The sequence below is a fragment of the Pteropus medius genome, unplaced genomic scaffold (assembly GCF_902729225.1).
Source record: "Pteropus medius unplaced genomic scaffold, Ma_sr-lr_union100, whole genome shotgun sequence".
In the NCBI taxonomy this organism is placed as follows: domain Eukaryota; kingdom Metazoa; phylum Chordata; class Mammalia; order Chiroptera; family Pteropodidae; genus Pteropus; species Pteropus medius.
The window spans coordinates 6,533,916-6,558,227 of NW_024355205.1; the positions used below are offsets into that span (position 1 = coordinate 6,533,916).

The following is a 24,312-nucleotide window of genomic DNA, read 5'->3' on the forward strand; positions in this document are numbered from 1 at the left end:
TTATTGTTTTTTAAAGTTACCAAGAGATCTATGTATGTGTTCTTTGCTCTTTTTTAGACAACCTTTTCTTGTTTCATGGGTTTATGTTCTTGTACATTTCTGAGGGTATTAACTATAAGATGGAAGGATGAGCAGTGGTTTTTTTTCCTGCATTGTCTGTTCCTCTGAGTTTCCTTTTTCTGTTGTTTCAGTCTTTTTTGTTTTGGACACTTTCTTTAGGTATCTGGAGACCTTCAGCTATCTATTCATATTTAAGAATAAAGCAAAAGAGAAATCTGACTGAAAATTCTATGAATAAGAGGAACTTGTTCACTAGGAGGGTAGCAAGTGGGGGTGGCTCACAATAGCAAGTTCTGACAATAGGCAGTCTCTTTCATAAAAGACCCTTAAATGTCAGAATCAATTTTCCTTTTTTTTTTTTATTTCTACCTAAAAACACATAGTTTGCTGTAAAACAGCATGTCGTGTTATGCCAGCAGCAGCCTCATACATCTAGTGTTTACCTTGTCTCTCGATTGCATCATCATGTATTTTTCTTTAAGAATCTTTATTTTCTGCAGAGATGCTTCGGTAGCTCCACCACAGAATAAAAGTATGACATGTGTGGGGAAGAATCTGCTCTTGGCTCTAAGCCAGCCAACGACTCTATTCCACAATCCTTTACTCCAAATTGAGCAATTAAATTAAGCAGCAATTGTGTGATGAATTCTGCCTGAAACATATGCATTTTGTTCCCTGGTCCACATCCCCAGTCCTTTGATATCAGTGCAGCATAGACAGGAGTGTATAATCGTTAATGTTCTACCTAAGCACCCACGAGGGTCTCTCTAATTTTTGACCGCAGGGTTCTCTCCAAAGACCTTTCAGCCCCACATAGAGTTAGCCCTAAAATGCAAAGGAGTTTACTCCAAGAGGTCAACCTCCAACTAATAGGTAACAGGAAATGGTAGATGATTACCGTAGTCTCACCTCCTGTGGAGGGACCATTCTCTGACATATTCTGCATGGTTCCTTAGAGGATCTCCAGTGGGACTGAGCTCCTGTTGCTCCTAGCAGTAACCAGTTCAGTAATACACTCTTTATATATGCTTCCTTTCCTTCCTTCTCTCACTCTGCCTGCTCCTTCACACCTGCGTTCTAGACTCACTTTCCAAATAAACTACCTGCGCCAAAGTTCTTGTCTCAGGCTCTCTTCAGGGGAAACCAAACTACGATACTGCCTCTAAACTTAAGATTTTATAAAGGTCCAAGTACCTCAGAGAAGTAATATGTAAATGTAAAGTGACCAAACTCGTAGTTATGACCCTACAAGTAAATGCCAAATATCTCCACTGCTTATTAAAAATGCAGACTCCCGAACCTCCACCCAAGTTCGTACTTTTAATAAGGAACCCTGGTGATTCTGATGTAGATGGCTCATGGACCACCCTTCAAGAAAAAGGCCTTGTGGCTTCAGGTTGGACACATTTCATTTCACTGATGAATCGACAAAATGCTTTGAAGTCATGGAGGTAATAGATGCAGAGCTGGAATTCAAACCCGGGTGTGTCTGACTTAAAGCTACACTCTGCAATAACCATCTGCATTTTGTTTCTTCATCAAGAAAATGAAGACAGTAGCATCTACTTATTGGGTTATTACTAGAATTAAGTAGGGTGATCCATGTAGTGCTTGGTGCAGAGCAAGGCACAATAGCAATAAATGGTAGTAATGTATGTGTGGAGATATAATACATTTGCACAATAGACATACACCGATATAAGAAAATGAATATTTTCTGAAACCGTAATTAGTCTGTCTTCCACCTGCAAACCTCCAGTAAAAGTTTCCACAAGAGTTCTTGCCAGTCATTTCTACAATCAACAAATACTTATTGAAGGGATTTTTTTCTACCTGATGTATCAGAAAGACTTCCCTCTAATGCTTCCTTGGATGAGTCTAAGACAAGGACCAGAGGCAAAAAGACAGTCCCGTGAGAATACATTGTAGACTCTTTGTAATGCTTTGACTGTGAAGAGTGACTTTTTTTAAAGATAGCTTTTTAAAATATGATCATTTTTTAATTTGTAGTAACATACACAGCAGGGTTACAGATTTATTTGTCCTCATTTCCTGCTGCACATACCATGGAATGTTCAATAACCTGCTGTTGACTAGCACCAAAACATCCTAACTGGTCTTTCTGATTCCACTTTGTGCTCTACAGTCTATTCTCAACAAGGCAACTAAATCAATCCTGAAAGTGTAAGTCCATCCTGCCATTTTCTATTATTGGCCTGCAGTCTTCCCAGCACACAGGGAAGTACAGTCAGGTCCTTGCCTTGGCCTCCCTATCCCTACGTGATTGAGTCCCTGGCTTACCTCACATTCTGTGCTCTCTCTCATTCAGGGTGCTCCAGCCACACTGGTCTTGCTCTACTGTGTACATGTCAAGCATTTTTCCCTTCAGTGCGTTTGTACGTGTGATCCCCTCCTCTGGAATATTCTTCCCTCAGATAGGGACTGACTGCTCACTACATTCAGCTCTCTGCTCTTTGGAGCAGCCATCCTTGACCACCTGAGCTAAAGCAGCAAACCAATTCCCAGCCTGTGCCTCTGTCCCCTTACACTTACTTATAGTATGCATTAATCATGTGGTCTCCAATTAGAATGATTCTCCTTGAGGACAGGAGCTCTGTCTCATGCTGCTATGCCCCCTGAGCCAAGAACAGGACTGGAATGGTAGGCTCATCTAAAATATTGCGGAATGGATGTCACATGACATATTTGTAGATAGAGGACTTATCCATATGTAGAATGTCTTTCTCATTTGACAGATATTTACACACAAAACATGGTATCAAGTTGGAAGATAAGTGAGACTCAGTCTCTGCTTTCAAAGAGTCAAGGTCACAGACAGCACTGTCCAATAGAAATACAATGTGAGCCACATATGTAATCTTACATTTTCTAGTAGTTATATTAAAGAGTAAAAAGAAACATACAATTAACTTATTATTTATTTAGCTTCATAAATATCCAAAACTGTTATCATTTCAACGTGTAACTGATAATCAAAATAAAATATTTTACATTCTTTTTTTGGTATTAAGTCTTCAAATCCAATTTGTAGTTTACATCTACAGAATATTTCAACTGGATGTAACTTTTCATTGGGAATGCTTTTGTATTTAGATTTCATAAAGTTTACAATTGAAAAAGTAGATTCATACCCAAGTTGTTCCAAAAAGAATTCATAGTTTTCAAATAACTGAATCAAGATCAATTTTTACATTTAAATTCATTAAAATAAAACTAATTCAGTTTCTCATTCACACTAGCGAAATTTCAAAGGCTCAATAACACATGTGGTTAGTGGCTGCCATATTGGACAGCATAGGTCTAGTGGGATAAGTAAGGATACAAACACGGGGCATGAACATTTATGAAGAGTTCATACAAAGAAGAGACCCAAGGTCTGAACATTGCCTTTGCACAAATCTTTTTCCTGACAAGAGTTTGTCTCTGTCTTTAGGACTCGACTTATATGTCAGCTTTTCCCTGGTACCCCTAAATTGGATTAGGTCCCCTCAACTGTAAGCTCTCAGAGCAGCCTGTATATCTTCTATCTTCAGTTTGTTCTACTTTGTTCTAATTGTTATCTATATAATTATTTTTTGTATTTCCCACTAGCTTGTAAATTCCATGTAGCAAGGAAGCTGTCATTGTTGATTCCCCAGTGCCTGGCCCTCAATACATATTTGTGGAATGAGTCAATTAATTATAATTGAATTAACTGAATGGCCAAACCTTGGGAGAAAAGGAAGAAGAAAGACTAACCTTACATGTTAGAATGGAGAAGGCATGGTATAAAAGGGGAACCAGGATAGTGTGGTGACTGGGGGTTAAAAACAGAAGCTTGGTTCATGCAGGATGCTGAGTCACCATGCCAAAAGCTTCTTGGGAGTCAGAGAGGATAAGAGCTAAGAAAAGCTGTCAGATTAGTAACAAAGAGACCATTTTTATGAGAGTCTACAGAGACAGGCAAACTGAAGCTCAACACTTTGTAAGTTCACTGACATCCTTGATTTAAGAGTGGGAGATATTTAAATGTTGTGAGTAGATTGGGTTCTAGGGCCATATCCATATCCAGGTCTTAAACATTTGGTCAGCTGTGAGCCTTCCAGGTACTGCAGTCTCCACTGATGACAGCTGTTAAATCTCTATGCTGATTGAAATTGTGAGTGATTCATAGCTGGCTTGGGGCACTGTGTGATTTATGGGCATCTGATCTAAAGATACTTAAAGCATGGAATTACTGGAGCCAGGGAGAGAGATGTGATTAATCAAAGACGACAATTTACTAAATGGCCCACTAAAAGACTGCAGTAAAAACTAAAAAAAGGACTCTAGTTCCATCCATGAGACAAGGGGTGTGTGTGTGTGTGTGTGTGTGTAAGATAAAGTGTACACACAAGAAGTTTTCTAGCATACAGAGATTGTGGTTGGGGGATTTTCAAGGGCATATAATTATTTTTTAAGTTCGTTTACACTGTGACCATCACCATCAGCAGATAGCAAGTTCTTAACTCCATGTTTGCATCACAAGAGCTCTTGGGCCTTTGGGGAATGGCTGCCAAAAAAAAAAAAAAGAGGCAATTCTTTCTATTTATATTTAAGACCCCAGTATGAGTATAAGCCTATTTTCTTGAGTATTCTTTGGCTTTTGTCGAAATATAAGGCCTGTGTTTCCCTTTGCCAAAATTACTGGTGTGAAGAAACCAGGATGTAAGTCAAAATTTTCTATTTATCTGAGTGGAAAAATGACAATAACATATCATTGTTTGAATAATTGTTAATATGTGCCATCAGAGTTTTAAGCATGTCTTGTGTTCCTCCTACCCAGTGGAGTATCTTATTTATTGCTGAATACCTCACTGTGACAGGCACCTAGACATTTTTCAGTTGCTACAGACTGTCAAAACAACTGGTCAGATTCAGTCCTTTCAGGAGAAAAATCTGTCAGACTTGTTTTTTGAGACTATGAAAACAGGCAACTTCTGCTTGCACGCTTCATGAATGCTAAACAGCAACACACATACACATGCACGCATGCACACACGCACACATGCACATCTTCCTTCTGTACCTTACATGCAACTGTGGCAGGGTAGAAAGAGTTCCAGACTCTAGAAGGGACAATCTGCTTGGAAAATCAGTATAGAAGGGGAGGAGGGCAAGGGAGTGCTTTGAAGTACTTTGTGTGGACCCATATTACACCTAACTAAGTGAGACATAGTGATATTGCTTCACCCTCCACATAGACACTAAGACTCAGTGTCCCCATCACTGTTACCCTTCTCCACCCCAGCGTACACACATACATGAACACATACACTCGCTTGTATTCTTGTATTTTCTGCCCTAACACTACCTACCTGTGCCAGCAAAATAGTTTTAAAAATTGGATCCTGAGTTAGCGAAACACCCACAGAATTAGAACCCATGAATGAATGGTAAGGGTGGAGACTACAAAGAGAATCAGTGGCATTCTTACTTTTCCTTTAACACTTCTTACCTAGGAAATGGTTAGAAATGATTTATTTGCTGAGGTTTACTGACGACATTTACAGAATGGAAATCGAAGAACCAGACCTTAAAAATGAGAAACTCGAAATCTTTTAATTTTAAGCACTAGCGTCCCAGTTCCTCCTTGATCAGACACGCTTTGAAAAAGGATTCATTAATAATCAGAATGTTGAGTGACCTAAGAAAATGCTAAAAACAAGAGGAAATAACCAAGAAAGAATAATGATTATAACCTGCTGTGTGCAACAGATGCAACCCTAAACTTTGCAGGTGAATATTGTAATAGAGTTATGTTTTCCCATGGTGTATGCCGCAATTACTTGTATGCTCCTTATCCAATCACCATGTTTACTTATCAATCTGTAACTGTCACTCACTTAAAACCAACTTTCTTTTCCATATCTAGGGGTAGAAGTGGATACTGTGAACTGTGAAAGAGAAGTAGAAAAAAATTACTTTCACTGAGTACAGCTCATTTTCTCCTGCGAGGTGATTATTTAGTATCTGTGTACTCATTTCAGATTATGAGTTATTACTGCTGCTAATGCCTTTTTCTTCTTCCTACTGCTGCACACTGGCACATAGAAGCTGACATAAGAAAACCTGCTACATACCAGGGGAGGACAGTAACAACATCTGGGAACTAGGATGATTCTGAACATCTGCTGTGAAAAAAAAGTAGTTAATCTCTACACTTGGATTTTGAATTTAATTCAGAATTTTTTAGGTTGTGGAAAAAGTAGTTTTTCTTTTTACATGAAAACTGAAAATAGTTAAACTACCCAAAGTCCCCACAATGCCATTATCATTAGCTTCTAAGATTAAATTTGAAAATCAAAGATTACATGCATGTTGGTTCTTTATAAGTAAGTAGATAGTAAAGCAAGAAATTCAAGGTCTCAGCCAGTTCCTCCCTGCCTTTGAGACAGTTGATGACAGTAATTATTAAGTACCTGGAAGAAGAGAAGCAAGGCCACACTGAAGAGAGAAAATTAATTGCCCAAACCCTGGAGAGTTCTTGGTTTAGAGGTACTGATGGCAAAGTTGTACACATGACATATTTGCCTTCAAAATGTTGAGAAACTGGTATAATATTCTTAAGGGAAAACATGTTGTTGTAGACTTTGGGCTTCCACACCCATATTTTATCAAACGGCCATCTATAATCATTAAAACGCATCCGTTACATGAGGCAGTTATATTTGTTTTCTAGGGCTTCCATAACAAAATGCCACAGGCCGAAGGGCTTAAATCACAGAAATTTATTTTCTAACAATTCTGGAGGCTGGAAGTCTGAGTTTGAGGTGTTAGCAGGTTTGATTTCTTCTGAGACCTCCCTCCTCGGCTTGTTGATGGTTGCCTTCTTGCTGTGTCCTCACAAGGTCATCTTTCTATGCTATCTGTGTTTGAATCTCCTCTTCTTCTAAGGACATCAGTCATATTGGTTAGGGCTCACCCTAGTGACCTCATTTTAACTTAATTACCTCCTTAAAGGCTCTCTCACTAAGTACAGTCACATTCTTGGGTACTGGGTATTAGCACTTCAACCTATGAGTTTTGGAGGGACACAATTCAGCCCATAACAGCAACCATCTTTCCAGCCCAGTGCCCTGAACATAGTAGGTGTTTGGTAAATAATTGTTGAATTAATGAATAAAGAAGTATCAACCAGAAGTTTTATGCTGAGAGGGAAGAGCGGTGTTAGGAGCAAAAGTGCGACGATGCTGTGGCTGCAACAGAGCCACTTAGAGAAAATAGCCATCTGTTTTTTAAAAATAATGATATCACTATTAAACATCAAGAAAAATAAAATTCTGGATCAGCCATAAAGAGACAAGGCAAAAGGACTTAGATAATCTCTCTTCAAAGGACACAGATGGAAGTACACAAGCAGAAGATCTCCAAGATTGCTTGTATCATATATCATGATTCAAAGCTGATGGAGCAATTAACAGCTGTTTCGAGTTTATGAAAATGCTAAGCTGGAAGCTCCTGTAGTAGATTTTCTTTACTCTAGAGTCCATTGTTATTTTTTCATGCACTCACACAAATAGAAAATGTTTCATGCCAGATGCAAAACATTTATCAATATTACAATCCCCTCATATTCACAAAGTTAAAAAAAAAATCGTTGGAAATAAATTAGAAAAGATTCATGATGCAGTCCCATTACCATTAAATATTCAATGTTGGCTTTGGAAAATACTGTAACATTGTAATTTAAAACCAATTTGGGTGGCATTTTAATATAATCTGAGGCTTTTGAATAATCGTGGTAATATCAGCAATTGCTTTTATTTGATTAGTAAGATGACTAATTTGATATGTTTAACAAAATACAGTGAAAATATATTTATCTAGTGATTAAGATGTCCATTTGTACAGATTTCTCTGTGATTAGAGTGCAAGGACACCAATTTACTCTGCTATTATGAAAATGATGACAGATAGGTATGTCGCTGATGCACTCGGCTGTGTTTTTGTGTGGTGTCAGTGGTAGCACTGAGCTAGACCAGATCGAAGACTCTGTGGAGCCTTGGAGTATATAAATCTCTGGAGTCTCAATTCAGTCAACCGTATAGCAGCTCAATTTTGCACCACAATCCTCATAATGAGATTTTTTTTTTCAATGGTACCTGCTTAATGTTAACCCTCAGTGGGTTACTGTGGCATTTGCTACACAATTGGAACAGTTTATTATGAACACTTAGTTTGTAGAGTGATCTTCCAATTCTCTTTCAAAGTCACTTACTCCAAAAAGTAGAAATCACATGTGAAAATAAAATGGTTGATGACTTTAATTCTTTGTGTACTCGTGTTTCAAAGGTTACCTCCTTGGTAAAGAAATGTCTACAGATACCCAATCTCTGACTCACTTTCTACTCTGTGTTATTTTGGCTGTTTGTTTCAGCTCCTGTTTTTCTTCATGTATGATCAAGAAAAGTCCAAATCTAGCTAGTTGAAAAACAAAAAGTCTAAGATGCTTTTATTTCATTTGATTTTTGTTTTTACATATGTTGACAAAAAACTCTATATTAAAAAAAAACTATATTAAAGTCAACATGTCAGAGATGCTCTGACTGAAAGCTTGCTTCTCCTCTTGAGTACACTGCGGTTTAGTATTACTGCTGCCATTTTTCTGTTTCCTTTGTACTAAATAAGCATCCTGTGGAAACAGCATCTAAACCTCATCGACATCCAGTATTTCTGAACCATCCCTCTGCACTTGTTTTCTACATGCATTAAATAGATTGTATTGGAAGAAAGAGCTATATGTCCATTTAGACAATCAGCTGCATTCTTCCTATCTGAGTCATAATGGATTGGGGTCCATCCCTGCCCCACTGGAGGCAGGCTATTCTACAAGTGATTGAGCTTGTCTGAGAGCAGACTTCCTGGGTCAGCATTAGGAGCCAGAGACTGATTAAGGAGGGCCAGTCTACCCTGGCACAGCACTGAAACAGAAAATTTTATTGTCAAGAGCAAAACTCAGTTCTTTGTAGCTAGGTGGGCACAGTTAAATCTCCCTTGAAATCTCTGATCCTGTTTTTTGTTTTTTGTTTTTTCTCTGATCCTGTTTCTTTATAAAGAGAAGATCAAAAAGACTTCTTGTTCTTGTCCACAGGAAGACTAGCTATTAGCTTATGGATCATAAGAGCTCTTAAGTTACACTCTGAAAAGCTGGATAAATCCCCGTGCCTCCTTGCCTGAGGTCTTGCTGTTTACCCAGACCAATTGCAGCATACGCAGCACATAAAATCAAAGAGCATTTCCCACCTCTGGGAAATTCAGTGTCATGTTGATAAAGAACTAATTCAATTTAAATACTTCCTCCTATGTTCTTATGCCACCCACTAATCTGGGAAATCCAGTAGGGTTCCTATACACTTAAAGCATCCTGAACAGCACTGTTCTCAGACTTTGGCATGTAATAGTCACATGGAGGGTTTGGTAATCCAGGTTGCTGGGTCCCACCCCAGAGTTTCTGATTCTGTAGGTGGAGCCAGAGAATGCACATCTCTCACAGGTTCCCAAGTGATGCTCATGATGATGGCTCAGAGACCACACTTTGAAAACTAGTGATATCTAGTGTTAGAACTCACCACGCACCTATTTATTATTTTATCGTTAGAAGTTCTGTGTTTTGAATTTATGAATCAGATTTCCTTATTCCAGGGATTGGCACCACTTCTGTACATGACCCCTGGTCTTATTCTTGGTCTTATACTTGGATCATTAATATCAAAAATAGTAACGAAAACAGCAGTACCCAAAACTGACATAGAATTTTACAATTTACAAAGCATTTTTCCTCTCATTACCTCATTCAAGCCTCCAAACCACCCAAGGCTGCTGCTTACTATTATTATTATTATTATTATTATTATTATTATTATTATTAAATATTATTATTAGAGAAACTGAGGTTCAGAAAGAGTAGGTACCTAGCTTAAGGTCAGTGAGGGACTAGAATTAGGATTGTTACCAGGCTCACTCCAGAGCCTTTTGTTCTTCAAACTAAGACATGCAAACTCATTGTCTAAGGAGGACATATGCAATGATAGTTTTAAGAAAACCAATTTTAAGAAGCTGCATTTCCATAAGCAATCTTTCCTTAAATTGATCTTAGAACATACTCTGCTCTTACCCTGCAAGAGTTGTAAGGCTTACTAGTGTCCTCAGCTGGTAACCTCTAGATTCTGAATAAGGGGCTACTCAAAATGTTGGCATAGGTAGTGAAAAAGTAAATGATTTTAATGAGAAAGTAATAAATTATTTTGCCGTTGGATGGTTTCTAATTCTTTGCTTTTAACAAAATTGAAGGAGGATTTAATTAAGTAAGCTAGTATATCATTACCAATATTTGATAGGTAATTAAGAGAACTTAGAAATCATAGAATTGAATGCTAGAGCTATAAGTAAAACTCCATTTACATTTACTTATTAATGTGAATAAGAATGAACGATAACATGTGTCTCATTTTAGCAATAAGAAATATTCATTCATGGTAACATGAACCAATTGGGGAGAAAAAAAGACCACCATTTTGTGTTATTAAAAAATATACTTCCAATAAAACTTTATTTTTTAATTTAAAAATTATCACAAACTTACAAACTATTATACATTTTGTTATATCAATCAATTGTGTAGTAATTGTAATATAGTTCTATAAATACAATGGTTTTTATCACTTAGAAAGCTTATGGTCACAGGATATTGTTTCACATTTTATTTTTAGAATATGTATTTGTTGTAGAGGAGTATAATATGTTGATCAATAAAATTACAAATGCATGATTCATGCATAAAAAATATATTTACATTAGGTTAGGATTCTGTGGGGAAGGTGGAATGGAATTTTAAGTTCAAGGAGAAAGGAGAATCCTGTAAATTTTCCTTTTAATCAAGAGCTTGTCCCTGTGGTGATTAAGTGGCTGATAACAGTTCGAAATTGTTGTGGTATTTAGAACCTATTGGCCCCCATTTTAAAGAATGATATCACAGTTTTATTTACGGTTACTATTATTTATAATATGCCCCAAACTTTACCCCTAGCAATATATATATCCAGAGCTACGATGAAAATATAAATATCAATTTAGAAATGTAGGAGGGGAATGGTGTTCCCAAGTACTTTGGGATTAGTTAGGTTCCACATTCATCCCTGATTCCTTGACACAACGAGCTACATGCACCCCCAGACAGGTGAATATCTCTGTTCTCTTCCTTTTCCCACCACATTTCCTCCCATCCCCGCCAAATCTTACCATCTTACCATGAGGATTTCATCTGCGTAAAATGAATGTTTCTTAGGTATTATCACTGTGATATTGATTTATAATAAGAAATATACATTTGCTCTTTGATCCTCTTGCTGGAACAGAGCTCCTAAAACCCTTGGAATTTCCTAAATGATGAGTGATAAAGGTGTCTTATATTAATGAAATGACTTGGAAAGTACCTAAGGATGGGGGCTGGTTTCTAATGAAGCCAACCTCGTGATTGGAACTTTCAGCCCCACCCTTGCTCCTGGGAGTAGAGAGGGGCCGGAGATTGAGCGTAATCACCAATGGCCTATGAATTAATCAATCATGCCTATGTAATAAAGCCTCCATGAAAAACCCAAAGGATGGGGTTCGGAGAGCTTCCATGTTGCTGAACATTTGATGATTTGGGGAGAACAGTGTTCTAGGAGAGAGCATAAAAGCTCCGAGTCCTTTTCCCATACTTTGCCCTATGCATCTATTCATTCTGGCTGTTCCTGAGTTATATCCTTTATAATAAACCAGCAATCTAGAAGTAGAATGTTTCTCTGAATTTTGTGAGCCACTCTAGCAAGTTGTTTGAACCCAAAGAGAGAATCGTTGGATCCGCTGATCTATAACCACTCTCAGAATCACAAGTAATAATATGGGCTTGCAATTGGCATCTAGTGTGGCGGGGGTACAGTCTTGTGGGACTGAGCCCTTAATATGTGGGATCTAATGCTATCTCTGGGTACATATTGTCAGAATTAAGGTGAATTGCAGGACACCCAGTTGGTGTCTCAGAATGGCTGAGATGCAGAGGGGGGAAAACCCCTCCCATATTGTAATTGATAGCAGAATCCTTAGTCACCAAGCCGAAATCTTTAAGTTTTGCCTACAGGCATGATTTAATTTAGAAACAAATACTTCCATATATGAGAAGAAGAAAAAAAAAACATTCTTTCTTTCTTAAAATGAAAAACTACTGCAGAATATTCTCATTGATTTTTTTTTTTTTAATCTGAACTGCTTTCCTCATCAGATTTGGCAGGAGGTCAAAATGTAGTTCACCTACAGATGTAGCCAGCCAGGGTGGCAGAATAACAGCATTAGCACATTGCTCCTCTTTCTTTCATGCCTCTAGAGTGTTGGTGGAAGCAGGTTCTCAGAAGACCAACTGGAGGGTGACATAATGCAAGCACTATTTCTACCTTCATGTTTAGCTTTATGATGGGTCTTTCTCTTGATCTTACTCTTTTAGCCCTTATAAACTGCCTGTTTTCCATAGATATTTCTGGGTGTATAAGGTAATATCTGATGCAGATATACCTGAATATTCAACATGAAATACACAGATTGCCCTCAACGTATTGTGAACCAAAATTCATATATCAAAAATCTTCATGAACGAAGCTCCTACTTTCCTCAAGACTCTCACTAATTTTCTCATGGCTTCATTCAATGCTAATAATCGTATTAAATCAAAAATGTTAATTATGTTTATCTCTGGGTGGTGAAACTTGGGTAATTGCTTCCTTTTAAATTATATTCTATAATGCTTGAATTTGCTGCATAAGCGTGTATTGTTTTTATAACTGGGAAACAACAATAACACAACTGCTATTTGAGGGTAAAAGAAAATGATCAAAAGAATCCCAGGCAGGTAAAGTAAATCAAATCCATCCCTTTCCAGGTCATACCAGACAAACAAGACTCTCAGGGTTTATTTTTATTTGCTTTTATAAGGCCATCCCCACCCAATGGGTTTTAGTTTGTCTACAATTTTTAATATTCACTGTCAGCAAATTCTCTGCTAACCAAAGATTTCAAGCTTTTCTCTTGAAAAAGAGAAGAAGAAAAACTTCCTCTTTGAAACAGGAAAAACAGCTGTTCAATATAATACTAATAATCACTCTTAATATCTTTCAAGACCATTATTAAGTTCTGTGGCTTTCTCCACTGATTTCTAAAAGTCAAGATGACCAGAGATTTTTTTTTTTCAGATACAAGAAAACTTTTCTTCTGCCAGGAATGATCAGATCTATAATTCTTTATGCCTCTTAAGATATGTATTTACCTCAGTCTTTTCTGTTTAATCTGTTATCCCGGACAAGGATTTCTGAATGTGTTCTGCTGTGCTCTGGTTATACTTACATCAAGTGGTTGGACACAAGAACAGCAGTCTTGAAACAATTTTCTCATGTTGTCCATTTCTCCCATGAACTGGCCATGTCCTCCTCTGCCCTAGCATGTCCGTGGTATCCCTTTCCCTCACCCTTAGGTTTAGTCCTTTTCTCCTACTAGTCCTCAGAGACACACATCCTTTACTAAGAAAGTTACCCTTGGGCCCCACTGTTCTAGCTTGGGTCTTTGTCCACGTACTTAAGCATTCCTTTGCTCTGTTAGACTTTGCCTACCCAAATCTCAGACCGCGGGTTGGTTTGAAATAACCCTGCAGCACCACGCTCGTGCCCACTAAAACCAAAACCCTCACCCCATGAAATCTTTACCAGAATGGTCATGCCAGGACCCCACCACGACTGCCACCAGCTCATCCGTTGGTTTCTGCTGGGTCTCTGGAGGACCTAGTGCTTTCTACCTTGGCTCCCATCTCAGACCTTCCAGGAGCAAAAAAAAAAAAAAGATTCTCAGTTTCTCTTTAGAACCTGGTATAGGAATGAAATACACATGGGGGTAGTCTTTCCTGATCTCTTTTCTAAAAATACAAAACCTGACAAAGGGGTAGGGATGCAGAATATGTGCCAGGGTGTTTTTATGAAATGATAGGCAAGGATTTCCACTTTAAACAATTCTGATCTTCAGTCCTTGCTCCCCGGAACTTGACCCTCCTTGAAGCTGCTTTGTGCTTTGGCTGCACCTGGCTGGGTCTCTGGCCCTCAGAGCTGCAAGATGGCGCCCTCTCTTTCCAATCGTTGTATTTATCCCCCAGGTAGGTACTTTGGCAGGTTGAATTGAAGAGCATAGCGGTTGACTTAGAATGCGAGTGCATGAGAACTCTGGAGGACAGGCACAGGTCTGAATAGCTTCAAGCTTCCCCTCAGACTTACGAGTAAAATTCACCCGAGAAGAGACTTTTTAAAAGGCCTCATCTTTGTTTATCTTACAAACCCAGGGTGCCCCCCAGTGTTGGTTAAGGTTAATCACAGTTCACCGTCTTTTTTTTCTTTTTGAACACTAGAATGGACGAGAGTGATATATTTTAGTTTTGTGATTCTTATCTGTCCCGATTTTCTGCCAGAAGCTTTTCTAGCCTTTGTGACCTCAGGAAATTCAGTCTAGAAGAGGGTTCCTGAGGTATTTTTAAAAACTCGCTTTGGTTTGCTTTTGTGTAAATTGGACGCTAAGTGAAAAAGAGCAGTTTTCACAGAAACTCATTTCCTGGCCAGGATCCCTCCCACTTCCAAATCTACTTAATCATCCTCCTCTTTAAAAAGTCATTATGTTTATGTTTCTGAGAACTTCATAAAACTAACAAACACCGACCAGTTTACATCTTCACTTTGCTCTCGTGAGGCAAAGGCACTTACGGAACAGACTTGACCTACCAGTTTCTCCATGTTATCAGAGGCAACCATTATTCTGATTTCTATCACCAAGTATAAGCTCTGTCCATTCTTGAACTTCATGTAAGGTATGGAACCTTCTGGTTTCTTTCAGTCAGCATAATGTTTTATAAATTCATCCATGTCGTTGCATGTATCAGTAGTTCATAACTTTTTATTGTAAAATAGTATCCCATTATATAGATACAACCCAAAGCATTCCTCCTTTATCCTGTTGATGGACTTTTGGGTTTCTTCCAGGTTTTTTTTTTCTGGGGGCAGGGAGGTTGTAAGAGGGGGTTCATTTTAATTTTTTTAAAGGCAGCTTTTTGATCATTCTTATACACAACTTTTGAGTAGCTTCAGCTCTTCTTATGTTTTTATTTCTGTTGGGCAAATACCTAGGAGTACGATTTCTGGCTTATAGGGTAGATATGTGTTTACCTTTATAAAAAAAAAAAAAAAACTGCCAGTTCTCTAAAGCTGTACCATTTTACACTTCCACTAGTAACGTATGAGAGTTCTGGTTGCCCCATATCCTTGCTGACATGAAATGGGTATTGTGGTTTAAATTTGCATTTCTCTGAAGACTAATGATATTGAACAATGGTAATTCAATATCAAGGCTGATTTTTTTAAATTTTCACTTTTTTAATCTACAAAATATCACGTTGCAGTGTCCAAGTGGAACCTAAACAGAGTGTATTATCTGAAAGGCTGGTCATTGTGTGCCCATAAAGATGCTGACTGCTTAGGACAGGAGGAGCCACCTGGAATAGAAGGATACTAAGGAAAAAGAGAGAGCCAAAGAGACAAGCCTGGCCCAGTGGCCCAGTCAAGGAAGAGAGGGACCACTGGAGACAGTACAGTTTCCGTTCCCTCAGATCGAGCTCATCCTTTTTCGTATGAACACCAATGAAAGGGAACAGTGGATGAACCAAAAAAGATGTCCTTGAAGGAATCATTTAAACTTAATGGAGCTCAAAATAGAAGAAAGGGAATTTCGACATTGGCAAAGGAGCCTTGGGGTCCAGGCCTATCAGTAATGTTAACAGAAGAGACAGTACTACACAGCGCTGGTTTTAATTCTCAGATTAATCTTTACAGCAGCCCCATTGTACAGATAAAGAAACTGAGTCAAAATAGTTTAGACTGGTGGTTCCTGAAAAAGTTAAACATGTAGTTGTCATATGATCCAGCAATTCCACTTCTAGATATATACTCAAAAGAACTGAAAGTAGGGACTTTAAGAAATATTTGTATGTCAGTGTTTATAGCAACATTTTTAATAATATCCAAAGGGTAGAAACAACCCAACAGATGAATGGATAAACAAATGTGGTATATTTGTTTACACACAGTAGAATATTAGCCTTAAAACGGAATGCAATTCTGACATATGATACAATATTGATGACCCTCGAGGACATTAAGCTAAATGAAATAAGCCAGATATAAAAGGACAAATGCTGTATGATTCCACTAGATGAGGTACCTAGAGTAATCAAATTCAGAGAAACAGAAAGTAACTGCCCATTCCAACTGCACCCCTCTAACCCCAGGGGCGGGGTTGGGGGGGGTGCCATTGGAATGGGCAGTTAATGGATATAGAGCTTCCATTTTACAAGGTGAAAAGAGTTCTGAAGATGGATGGTGGTGATGGTTACAAAACAATATGAATGTATTTAATGCCACTAAATTATATATTTTAAATAGGTTAAAATGGTAGATTTTATGTTATGTGTCTTTTACCATAATGACAAGCCATTATTATTTTTTATTATTATTTATGTCATTATTTTTTTATTCAAAAAAATAAAAATAAAAATAAAGCAGTTAAGTAGCTTGTCCAAGGTCTCACAGATGGTAACGAGCAGGATGAAGATTCAAATTCAGGTGACCTGATTCAGAGCCTGAACTGCCCACCCTGCCCAAAGATGCTTCAAAGTTGGGAGGTGGTACCCGCAAGCAGGGCGTCTTAGTGCTTCATTGAAAATTGAAGGTCTATACATTTGGCAGGAGATTCCCAAAAGAGAGAAGCAAAAACACTTCTCGGTGATTGTAAGGGCAACATTTGTGTGTACATATGAGACATCTGTTCCCTGGGCACCCCCAGAAATAGTAGCAGAGGGGCTGGACAGCTCACAATGACGGGTAGGGTGAGTGACTGATGTGGTTATTATAACCCAATTTAAAAAAATTACTGGTATAGCCAGAGAAATAATGGTTATAGAAGCATAACTTTACAGGTATATAATTTACAATTAATACATGTGTATGAAGTCCAAGTACAATATGACTATTTTTAATTACTTGGCGACCTGTACTTTGTATACATTTTGGCTTGGAGGTTATACCAAAACTTAAAGTACCCTTTTGTTAATTCCATTCTACCTAAGATGATTCAACATATTAAATTTTCAGCCTCTGGAATTCAGCAGAGTACATATTATAAATACATATGCAGAATATGTGATAAATACTGGAAGGGGAGGACGTGTAAATCACCATAGGAATACCAAAGAAAAAGGCATCGATTCCGGGCAGGTCTGTTGCAGTCAGGAGACACTTTAGAGAGGTGACATTTGATGTGAGTCTTAAGTGTTAACAGGAATTATCTAAGCAGATAATAGGGATGAGGAGAAAAGAGCCTGAGCCAAGGCACAAAGGGCTGTGCAAGCAAGGCTGGACGCTGTGTTTTTAATGTGGAGATGTGGGCTACGTGCATGAGAACAACCTGTGGCGCTTGTTTGAGATTCTTGGACCCCACCCCAACCCTCCTAAATGGGACACTGCTAGTAACAGAGGCTGGGGATGTGCATTTTCAACACAGTCCCTTGTGATTCCATTGTACACAAAAGTGCAGTGGACAGCATCGCTGAGCTGGAATGGGGAGCACACAGTTGGAGACAATGTGGAGAAGCCAGCTGGGTCCAGGTTGTAAAGGGCCTTGTACTCTAGACAGCTGTATTCAGCAGGTAAACAGAAGGGCAATAACTAATGGGCAAATTCTGGAAAAGGTGAAAGGAGAAAGGAAATGTGGAGGCTGCAGTAGACCATTTTACTGTTGATGTGGTTTTATTGAGCCATCTGCCAGAGACTGGATAATTAACTGGGGAGTTTGAGAAATGATCATGCATGAGGGAAGAAGAGGTGAGTTGTTACGGATGGTGGGTATGGTGCTGAGAGAAGGCAATGAACTTTCATGATCATGGTATCACGGGATACAATGATGGTTGGGAATCGAGAGGCGGACTCCACAAGGCAGGAGCTGAGAAGGACCCAGAGAGAATGAACGCTTCCCGGAGTTCTAAGTGAGGGTCTCGTGGAACCCAGAATGGGTCCTTCCCTCTGACCAGCCACAGCTTCATTGGAGTAACCTTGCGAGGACATGTGGTTGAAGCCAGATGCTTTTACTAAGGATGCTGCTTCCCCATCCTGAAGATGAGTAGGAATTTTAAGAGCAAACCTCCTCCATGAAACTAGAATACAAATGCTTTAGGAAATATATAGTTATTGCCTTTTTTGTATGTGGTAATAATAATTTGTAAGTTGTGGGTGTTATCAGAAAGCATTTGATGGAGAATGCTGCACAATACCAAAACCCCTGGAGAAAAAATTTTTTTCTCTACTCTTCTTATTACATGCCACCTTTACTTGTTTTTTAAGGGTGCATTTAAAAGTATATAAGGAGAAAAATGACAACCCCTATAGATCCATTTCATAGCAAAGAATCAAAAGAGCTTATAACTTAATAAAAACAAACATTAAAACAAAATACATTCGTGTCGAAATAAAATCTAAAGCCTTCTGAAAGTTTATTTATAAACTTCTGTTTAAAAACAAGCTTTGAAGTACCCTCATTAGCTCTATTAAATTTGAGTACTTGTGACATAGGCACAGTAACTAGTTTATAGCAGAATTTCTCATCCCAGGCATTAGTGACAGTTGGGGCTGGATAATTCTTTGGGAGTGAAAGAGCTGTCCTTTGTATTGTTAATATATTTAGCAGCATCCCTGGCCTCTGCCCACTAGATGCCAGTAGTAACCCTCTTCCCCCAAGCTCATGATAATCCAAGATGCTCCAGAGATTCACAAATGTCTCCTAGGATGTGGTTACCAGATTTAGTAAATAAAAACACAGGGTGCTTAGTTAAATGTGAATCTCAGATAAACGACAAATAAATTTTTAGTATAAGTGTGTCCCATATAATATTTAGAGCATATATATATATGCTCTAAATTTTTTTTTTTTTTGGCAAGTTTAACTAGTGGCCTGTATTTTATCTGGCCACCCTGGGATGGAAAGGGGAGGAAGCTGAGTAACAGGGTTTTTGATGTATTAAACAAGATGGTGAGTGAAGTGCCTGACATGCAGTGGGTGTGCTATACATATTCTGAGAATATGTTTCAGGTCTTGAATCCGCTCCACCTATGTCCCCCCTGGAGGTTGCAGTAGGTACGCAAAGCTTCCTGTCCTTTGCCAAAACTATATTTAGAGGGTATGCTGACATGAGGAGAAGGGACACCCACATGTGAATTTTTAGGTGCTGGGAACTAGCATTCCAGCTAAAGTTAGTTTTATAGCCACCTCTGCTGGAGCAGCAATGTACTTACACCCTGGTGCTTTGTCATTGTGGCTTCCCTGAGTTGTTAGATCATTTCTCCTACGTAGCAGCCAGAGAAGGAGATATGAAATGAAAAACTACTGCATTCATCCAGACTCAGTCTCTCTGGGTTTGATTTTTCTGGCGCCACAGCCCCAGACAACCATTCCCTGGGATGCGCCGGGACCCGGCGTTTCCAGTCGGTAGCAGTGAGAACTTCTTTCTGGGCCAAGATTAATGACCCAGGCAGTCAGCCTTTCCAGAGAGCAAAGGTGAAATTTAACTCTGGGTGGATGCCTGACATTTTGAAACAAAGGAGAAGCAGGAGAGGGTGAAGAGAAATAGCATTTATATGTCTCCTGTGGGTCATAAATCAGGGGTGGGCAAAAGTGAATTAAGTCTCTGCCAAGAATTGAACTGGTTTGGGCTCCTATGTTTTATCTTCAATCTGAAATAAAACATGTTTTCAAGATGTAAGAAGTGCCCCTTTTGAGTTACGTATCAGCTTATTAACTCTTGAGAGTTTTATTTTTCCAAAAGGAGGTGCAATTTGTGTGGGGGAAAGTATTAAGTTTATAAGAAAATGCATTCATTGTTCTGCGAGAGGAAGCCTCCTCTTTCCTCTCTGGCTGTTGGTGACATATAACATTTAGAAGCTGAGGGAAATAGTGAGAGATGTTAGTCAAAGGGTATAAACTTTCAGTTATATGATGATTAAGTTCTGGGGATCTAATGTGACTATAGTTCTATATGTGTCATAGTGATTATAATTAATTCTGAATGTATATTTCAAATTTGCTTAGAGAGTAGCTCTTAAGTGTTCCCTCCACATGATAAAAAATATGAGGAATATGTGTGTGAATTAACTTGATTATGGTAACCATTTCACAAGGTATACATATATCAAATTATCACATTGTACATCGTAAATAAATACAATTTTTATTTGTCAATCATACCTCAATAAAGGTAGAAAAAAATAAAAATGTACCACACACTGTGCTGTAAAGCAAGTTCCAACATATTTCAAAAAACTGCCAAGCATGTGCTCTTTCCACAAGGAAATTAAGCTAAAAATTAGTTATAAAAAGAAAAGTCTCCATCTTTTTGAAAATTAGGAAATATGATAGACGTGTTTTCAAAAAGTGACTTTTGAATGTATTAGGCAAACTTTCTTATTTTAAAGGAATCTAAAAGCTGGTTCTTCACTGATTAATTAAATAAACATTTGTTGAGCGACTATTCTTTGACATTATTTATTTATTTTTTTTACTAAAGATGAATAATACATGACCCCTGCCCTCAAGGAACAGACAGAGATAAATAATCACTCTCTGATATGGCTTTTCTTTATGTCAGGCACCATGCTAAGGGCTGTGGGAATTCACAGGATACAAAGATAGCTCAGTGGGGAAGTGAATACCTTTGAATGTGTCCAGAAGAATTTACAGAGGATGCTCCTCTGGACTTGGTTAATAAAAGATTGAATTTAGGAGTCGACAAGGCTGGGGAGTAGTAAAGATGCAAAGCCGATACACAGCAGGTAGCAAAGGGTGGAAGGATGGATTTGTGAGGAATGAGGCTAGAGGGAGGGGCAGGAGTCAGGTCTTGGAAGGCCTTGTGGCCACAAGAAAGAATCTGGAGTGTATCATGAAGGGCCAGTGGGAAACTGCTGAAAGATTTCAAGCTAGTGAGTGATGTGATCTGATTTTTCTACAGAAAGTCCTCTTGAAAGTGCATGGAAGATAGACTAACCTAGGAAGATTGGAAACTAGAAGCTCTGTTAAAGAGAAGTGGTATTAAAATTATTTAACAACAGGATATTGGCCAGTCAGAATAAGGGAAGACCAAAGCACTGGAGCCAGGTCTCCAAGGTCACTCTAGGCCAGGTGCTGCCCATTCTGTTGCTGGACATTGGAGAGATCAAGGCTCGAGGGCTCAGGGCAATAACCATGACATGCGTACTTCAGTATTTTGGCAGTGGGCACGGCTGTACAGATCTGTGCCAGCTGCAGATCAGCCCTATTAGGGTGACCCACACAAGGGATGACAAGGACCTCAACTAAAGCAGGGATGGAGAGAAAGGAACAGGTTTGGGAGAGATACAGGAAATAGAATTGCATTTCTCGGTGACTGACTGGATGTAGGGAAGCAGAAGAGTAGAGGCTGACTCCCACATTTCTGGTCTGGAAGGCTGTGAGGAAGGTTGAGTGTCTCCACTTGGGTTGGGGCCTTTCAGGAAGCATCTGATGACAGTAAACCTCAGGAACGTGAGATGATCCGAAGGCCGTTCTCTTGGCAGATTAAATTGGATATGAGGGAGCAACATCTGGCTGCGAGGCTAATAGAGTGGACCTCTTCAGAGTCATATTTCCAACCACTGTACTTAAGAGAGCATGATGTCTCTTCCTTGAGGCACAAGTCCTGGAAACCAGAGCTCCCTTGTCATTGTGATTGCATGCATTTCTCAGCTCATTAGAATGGAATTTCTTTGACATAAATGACAAAACTCTAAGGATTATTTTGGTCCTGAGCCATGAGCTAAGCAACTGTTTCACTTGTCAAGTATTAAATGATTTGTCCTAGATCAGAAACTTCAAGGCAAGAAACGAAGCTAGAAACAAAGGAGCAGGTAGAGAGGTCAACCATTAGCAGAGATGTACAAGCATGACCTTTGGCGTCAGCAACAAAGAGCGCTCGGGCTAACCTCTGTTGTCATAATGCTAGAAATATTACAGCCCCCTCACCCTGCGAAAAACTCTTTCACCTAAGAATGGATTCCATTAGAATTTTTGTGCTGTATCATTAAAAATTTTCTGGGCATGACCAGGAGCTTTTGTTGATCATGAGCAAGATCTTCCTGATGCCATGTGCAAAGAACAAAAAGAAATCTTGATCTAGAATAGAATAGGGACCATGAAGTTATATAGAGCACTGTTTAAGGGAAAAAAAAGTGTTTTCAGGACAGCTACTTTGAAGCAGATTGACCGAGTTGCTAATATAGAATAAGTATCATTTTGCTACAAGTCCTCTACAACCTTTACGCGCTTGGGTCAGAACTAAGTGAAGTTTATGTTGTTTTGTTAAATTTTGGAAGTGTTTCATTTCTTATCATGGTTCTATACTTAAGAGAGATTTTCTTTTGGCTCATTTGCTCCAGGCACAGGACCTTAGAATCAATGAGAACTTTAGCCCTGGAATGACCTTTAGAGGCTATTAGTCCAACTTTCTACCTAATGTAAGAATTCCCAATATTTAATTTTGTTTGCTTTTCGGTTTCCTAAGGCTATACCTATTTGCAAAATGAACATAATTGATTTATTGTATTCATCAGCTTATATAAGAATTTATATATTAATATAAATCTGCAAACATACACAGCTCATATTAAATAAATACGTAAGTAAAATAGCAAAGTTAATGCATGTCTCTATATGGTATAAGACAATAGATATGAATATATGCAATGTATATATAGAGAGAGTAATGAGCTGCCTTTACATGCATTTATGATATAAGCTTCATGTGTATATGGTCAAAATTTGACTGTCCTATAGGCTAATATAGTATATATTTGTATAAAAATCTTTGATAAATTTTGATCAACCTACATCATCATTATGTTAATACCATACTATTGTCTATCCATAAAAGAAATATCCAAAAGACCTTTGTTTAAAACACACACACGCACACTTTATTTTATCAGCATTTTTCAAACCCTTGGGCTCATTATTTCTCTCAGTGGAGTTTGGGAAGCGCCATGTTTGAATGAGTTTCACATGCTTGCCCCAGGACTTCTTTCTGGAAAGGTGCTCTCACTTGCTCTTTTCATATTTAGAGCACTCACAGAAGATATTCCAGAAAAAAAATAACGCTGAAAAATAAGCCCATGAATTTCGGAGTTTCAAAAACCATCAGGAAACTTGCTTCTTTGAAAGCATGGTTAGGGTCACAAGTCAAACTCAGGAACCAGAAACGTAAAGTGACTTCCTTCTGCTGTTGACCGCTCACTCTGTGCATTCCAAATGTTAGGACCAGAACTCAGAAACAGAAATAGAGAAACTAGCAGGAAGATCAGCTTGTTGCTTGGGCTTGCTTGCAGAGACAGATGACTACTGCGGTTAGGGGTGGAATTTAACCCTTGGACCCTCTCCCTAGGGTGTATAATTCCAGTTGAATTGGCTCTCACTTCTTGAAAGCATGATTATGTGGTGCAGGCAGATACCTGCCAATTATTTTTATTGCTTTGTGTATCACTATTGGCAATAATGCTTACACATTTGTGGCTCAAGATGCAACTGGCCTCTGCCCCAAGAATCCAACATTAGAATATGACTGGAGTTACAGGTTTAAAGATTAAGAATCTGAGAATATTGTTTTCTTTCCTACCTAGAGACACAAAGGTAGTCTCTGTCAGTTTCTCAATTGCTATCCAAAAATAAACACTGTAGTGTCTATGTTTAGGTTCCTTACAATCAGAATTAACATTAGTTTAGTTCTGAAGATTGTATGGATGCTGAAGAATGTTACAATTATCATTCCAGTTTTCTTATCCTCTCTCTTTTCCCATCAGACCTTGTGTTTCAGAAAAATCAAAGACTTGCAACTCTTTGAACAGTTTTTTCCCCTTTTTGAGTAAAAAGTAATACAAGGTGACATAAAGCTCAAAAATTAAAGAAATAATGCCAGAAGTTAAAGTCCCCTTATTAGCTCCCATTCCCTACCCTGAGTAGCCTCTCACTCATTTTCTAGATAGAATGACACGTTTTGCGTGTGTATAAAAAATGCAATCACTAATATTTACACAGTTTTGAAAAGAG

At 38.5% G+C, this 24,312-nt stretch overlaps 1 protein-coding gene across 1 annotated transcript in view; it reads left to right on the forward strand.

Annotated features, from left to right (window-relative positions):
- SV2C (synaptic vesicle glycoprotein 2C) overlaps positions 1-24,312 on the forward strand; it is a 164,440-nt gene that overhangs the window by 107,223 nt on the left and 32,905 nt on the right. The window lies entirely within an intron of this gene.